The sequence below is a fragment of the Patiria miniata genome, unplaced genomic scaffold (assembly GCF_015706575.1).
Source record: "Patiria miniata isolate m_02_andy unplaced genomic scaffold, ASM1570657v1 HiC_scaffold_16, whole genome shotgun sequence".
NCBI lineage: Eukaryota > Metazoa > Echinodermata > Asteroidea > Valvatida > Asterinidae > Patiria > Patiria miniata.
The window spans coordinates 2,914,702-2,921,072 of record NW_024037054.1 but is presented as its reverse complement, the minus strand read 5'-3'; positions in this window follow the sequence as shown (position 1 = coordinate 2,921,072).

Here is a 6,371-nt window from a genome sequence, read left to right as displayed (position 1 = left end):
AATTGCACAAATGAAAGACATATTGAAATAAATGTTTCTGTGTCACGGTCTAAGATGCTTTCATCATGTCAAGTATTATGCAACAATATACACACCTTTTAAGTCTTTTCACACTTATGTAAGTGGCATTTTGAATTGTGACTCTTTCAAGTTAGCAAGACTTTTAGACAATAAAATATCCAAGTAATTTTTCATCAGAAGTAAATGGAATCGATTGCACAGTGGGCTTACAGTAACATGTTTCACTGTTTGAAGCACCATAAATTGGAAAGGATGAAAAATAACTTTGTTCACGTAATTGGCATTTTCTCAGCAACCCAATGTGTCGTTTTCATAATTTTCTCAGTTTCTGAGAGAATTTAAGAAAAACTCTCAGATATTTGATCTCCAAAAATTCACTGCACGTTTTTGAAAAAAGGCAAATGTTTCAGGGTTGCATTGGGGGGGGGGGGGGGTGTCACCCTGCATGCATAATGAAGTAGTGTTCAAATTATTTTACTTTTATAGAGTTTCTGCCCCAATATACAGTTGTACATGTACAACTGGCTAAATTGTATGTGTTCTTTTGGCTACATTGTTTTGTCTGTGTGCAGTTATCAATGGACAAAGTAGAGTTTTGCATACCTGGGTGTGTGTTTGCTTGATGTGTGTGTATACTTGCATTTAATGTCAATGTTGAAAATCATGCATTTTGGGAGACAACTATCCCTGATGTTGAAAGCAACAGATTGCAGTGGGTTTTCGTTACAGTGCCAGTACAGTCTAAAAATATTGTGTTTTTCTGTCGTATAAGATATAACAGTTTATACAACACCGGAATAAATCCCCGTCATCTGATTGGTGGATCGTTGATCACGTGTCATTCAATTAATCGTCCCAACGCACGGCGCGCGTGCAGCGCGCAGCGCACAGTGCAATGGAAGTTCTATTGCACTGTGAATAGAACTTCCATTGCATGGTGTCGCTGCTGCTGGTGGTGGCGCTGTTTTAAATCGAGATAAATTGAATGTGATGGCTCTCAACCAGTTTAACAGTTTGCATTGATTAAATATGATGAACTTGTCAAATTAAATTTTTTTTACAGTTTTTAACCTGAATAAATTGGCTCTTAAAAGTTAACCAACCAGATGACGAGGATTTATTCAGGTGTTATATAAAACAAATAATGAATGTTTCACATTCGTGCAATGGAAAGAATAATTTCATGAGGTGACAGATGAAATGTTCCATTCCACTCGGCTTCATCTCGTGGAATGGAACATTTCATCTGTCACCTCGTGAAATTATTCTTACCATTGCACTCATAAACATTCATTATTTGTATAACATCACTGTTAATGTTTGTGCTTGAATTGTAGTGTATGTGTGAGATGTGAGGCAGCCTGCATGCCTTGCCGATTTTATTTGTTATTCACGAAGTTCTAGTAATTTCTATTCCCCCCCCCTCAAATCTGTGTGTGAATGTATTTGATACATTTATTAAATATAATTAACAGTAAAGATGTATACTGTATGTCCATGCTAAGAATGAAATATTTAATACTTAATTAAGAAATGTAATGAATTTTTGGTGATTTTTTTTTACAGGAAAGGTCAGTTTTTCTGGTAAACTCATTTCAAAATCGGATACTTTCTTGACCGTAATTAATAATCTACTTAAATTGACAGTGTGTGGTTTACATGATTTATTGTGGATTATCCACAAGCAGAAGTTATTCATTTGCTAGATTTCATTGAACATTCATGTGTTGGTCCAATACGTGCCTTTAAAGGGAATGTACAACATTGGCCATTGCTGCAATTTTCAGAACTAAATGGATGATTTGGATGATTAGTATGTTTTAGCAAATATTATTAAACTGACTTGTTTCACGTTTTGGGCTTGTAGATGCTGGAAAAACCAAGAAAACCAATTATGTTCTTGTAGTCTGGTTCCCTGACCCCACTTAAGATGAAATGGAGCAATTTATAGACTTTGGGGAATTGTACGGTCAGAGTATCAATTTGGCTTGTACCCGTTCACAGGTGTGTAATCACTTGCAAAGAAAATGTGGAATAACTAAATATAAGAAATATGGAGTACTTTTTGAAAATAGCCAGTTTTCTCCAACACTGGTCGTCCGACCAGCGTTGGAAAAATAGAATTTTTCTTGAAAATGTCAGCACACCAGGAGCCACAATTTTACAGGATATGCTTTAGACTGTCATTCCCTAACAATCCAGTAAGGTATTTCGTGATAATTGGATCATTTTGTTTTTTGATGTTTGCAAATGTTGTATCTTCCCTTTAAACTATAAAAACAATTGTTCATTGTTTTGGTTATTTGTTTTACTTTTCTTTTCTGTGTGCATACTGAGTATCAGTGATCTAAAATAAATATTGATCATAATGGTATGCATGTTTGTGTCGGGATTGAGGTCATGTAATATTTAGCAGTGAAACATAATGCGGTGTCCTATCTAAACATCTATGCCGCCTGTCACAAGCACACTTGCTCGAACTTTGTTTCTTCGCTATGAATCCATTGCACGCAAAAAAGACCTCACATTGACCTATCGCTTATTCATCAAAAAATGAATTCACTTAGTCAAGTATAGGGTGATTCAGAAAGATACACTCAACCAAAAAAGAAAGTCCCCCCCTTAATACTTTTTTTTGTCTAACTCAAAAACTACTGGGCATATCTTCCTCAAATTAGGACTGATCAGTACAGAAATGCCTTAGCAATCCAGCCATACTATTTGTTTTGCCCCAAAACAGTGATATTATGTACAAAATTATGCAATTTATGACAAATGGTACCGAAAAGAAAGTTGCACTTTTGTTTACGTGCAAGGTGAGTAAACCCACAACTTGCACGTATACAAAAGTGCAACTGTTTTCGGTATCGTTTGTCATAAATTGCATAAATTCGTACACATAATCACTGTTTTGGGCCAAATAAAGAGTATGGCTGGATTGCTAAGGATTTTTTTTGCACTGATTAGTCGTTATTTGAGCGAGAGGTGCTCAGTAGTTTTTGAGTAAGACAAAAAAAGTATTAGGGGGGACTTTCTTTTTTGGTTGAGTGTAGGTACTCCATTAATAAAAAAAACAAATTAATAGATTTCTTGAAGACAGGGTGTTGAAAATAGTACATCATCAATGGGAAACACGATACGACAACACTTCTGAAAGTTACAATGTTTTGGAAAAAAATAGGGGAAAGACAAAGTTGTCCTTGGAATACCCAATACAAAGACAGGTCGGTTCACTACACAGGCTCGGTGTGAATATGCACATAAATATAATCCTTAATCATTCTCAGTCATGTGAAAGGAATAACAAAATGAGACGGAAGTGGTGTCAGAAAAATGTATTCATGTCAAATGTTTGTAATCTATATCAACTCTGCAATAATCAGAAACATTGTTGAATAAACAATATGATAAATAGAGAAGCAAAGCTTGACATATGTAAAGTTTAAAGTGCGCGGGTGTGTTTTAGCTTGATTCACTGATCCGAGGACAAAATTGATTTTCAGGAATTTTGGGGGGAAAACCTCTCTATCTCCCGAACCACAAAAGCGGAATTGATAAACAAAAAAATAGGTGGTTGCTAAAACCTCGCAGTTTGTGGTTCTCTCTTTAAATTGCTTTATACTTGTCTTATAGGTTGACGAAAAATTCCTTTTTACAGGGTACCCATCTTTCTGACTCGCCCTGTATTAAAGATGAATGTCCGTGCTCATGGGCATCGCCAGGACTTTTTCTAGAGGGGGGGGGGGGGAAGCAATTTTTTCCCCCGAAATCCCTGTACTTTTTTTTAGCATATTCTCGATTTATCATTTTTCGAGGGTGGGCCCGGCAGCAGGGACATTTCCCCCCCCCCCCCCATTAAATTAACAGCAATATGACTTCCCGCCTCTTTTTCTTTCTTTCCTTCTGTCTTTTTTTGGCTTCCGGGGGGGATCAGTCTACACTGAGAGAACTCAATTACCAGGGCCGCATAATTTGTATACCTAACTTGACGTTAACCGGTTTTTTTTCTCACTCAAAAGGAAGTATAAACTGTGTATTGCTAGAAAAGAAAATCAAATTTTTAAAGTGAAACTGACATTAAACGTTTAATATGTATTTGGTTAGTGCTGCTTATGGGCGATTATTAAAGTGGTGTACTTTCCTAGTGCTTGCATTTGGGGGGACTTTTGAATACCTATAATTATCATTTCACTGGAAACGATGTAAAAAAAAAACCGGTAAAATAATATTTGGGGGAAAAGTTTTTTTTTGTAGGTTTACATTGGGAAAATATTAATGGTTCTGAAACATTGGTGAAAGTCGAGTATTTGATTGAATGTGTTGGTGAACTATAAATGCAAAAGGTTTATCTGATGCATATTTTTTTGAAATGGGAAAACTTTTGGGTTTTGTTGGTGAGTTGGTAAGACTAGTAAAATGCGCACTAGTGAGGAGAAAAAATGTCAAAATTAGATCATAAGTGTCGGGGAGGGCGAAAATGTATTAGAGTTGAAAAAAACCCTGCACCATTTAGTCGCACGGCAATAGTTCGTTTCTGATCCGTGTCACTTTGACCCATTCCAATTTGCACGTGAGTTTTGTTCGATTGCAGAGCTTGTTGTTGGTTGGTACCGATGATGTCATCTTTCCGATAAGAACCTGCATGTTTGTTTATTCTTTATATGATTTATATTAGCATGAAAATCACCAAAGAGAGCCGCTCGGAAACCGCAAACGGTAACCGGACCGAGTAACCTTGACTCCAGGTTACCCGGTTACCAAGGTTACCCGTGGGGCATCCAAGGCATCCAAGGGTAATTTCTAAATCAACTACAATCGTACCTCAATATCAAAGAATAAACTGACATCAAATGGTATATTGCTATGGAATGATTTAAGGGTAGATTTGATGGAGTCAATCCCATAGGCGTAGCCAGCGGGGGGAGGGGGGGGGGGGGGGTAAGGGGGTATTTCTTCATCATTATTCGTGTTCCTTACGCATGGCAGTCCCACAAAATTATGACATGAATCTATACCTCGGAACATATTTTGTGCAACTTTGCACTTCTCTTTAATATGAAATCAATTTGACACCCCTTTTTTGGTTACGTTTATCAACTTAAATGCACTTTTTAAACATGTGTAAAGTCCATGCTGTTCCTGACACATGAGGGCGCTGTTGCTGTGGTGTCATCTCAGGAAGACCGTTCACTTTCTGGGTTATCTTTTCAAAAATGTGAACCCAAATTAATTTGAAATTGAAAGCATTTATGAGAACACTTTGCTCATTGGCTTATATATACTCACATGTACCGATCGAAACCGAACCACCAAAGACACGAAAATTAACGACAGCGAATTATTTTTTTGGTAGCGTTATTGAGGTTAATTTCTGCCTGAAATGACATCATACTTTTGCTCATGAATATGGAAATTGCATTAGCATACAAAAACAAACACATTAATTGGGCACAAAGATGCATTTTCAAGGATTGCATTAAAAAAAAGTACACATGGGCCTTTAAGGCAGGTAGGACTGTAACATTCAACAATTGGTAAAATAACCCGAAAAGGTATTACTAAATCGATAAAAAAAACGCGCAAGTGAAGTTATAGGGCTCGCCCCAAATATCCTGTGAAATGGCTCCGATCGAAAGAAAACAAGCACAAAGGTGTTTTTTTTTAATCATGTTCTACCTCCATGTTTTAAAAGTGTACCTGCGCTTGCACAAATTGCACATGCAAATTATACTTATCCGCTATAGTTAATCCTAATTAGTTTTATTAGTTTTGGATAGTAGACCTCACAACATTTTCCAAGACGGAGCCCCGAATACATATTGTAATGATCATCATATTGTATTAGACCTCAAATTAATACGAATCCTTATAACTTATGCTGTGACACTTGGGCGCCGGTAAATTACTTAACAGACTGCCCGGCCGGGTGCGCCAACCGACCGTCCAGTCACCTTTCTCGACGGGGCACGTAACGGGCCCTACCAATTGACCTGCCACTCCTTCCGAAAAGAAATATTTTAAAAAGTTCTAGAAAAGTTTTCCGTATGAATCGAACCATATCAGTTGCCCGTGACCATGCATCACCGACTGCGTTCACTATGAATCGGATCACACTTTTCACGTTTAACCATGGAGGAATTATGCCTCTCCATGGTTTAACCATAGAGCTAGGACCAACTAACAATCCGCGGCCAGCACAAGGGGCATATAGTTTGGGTTTTGCGGTATAATCACAAATATTAAGGTTGTATTTAAACTAAATCTTGGCTGTAAACTTGTAGGCTATGTATTCACATGTACGTCCCGCGCCCTCCCTCTGAATTCACCACGCCCTCCGTATATCCCTGGAT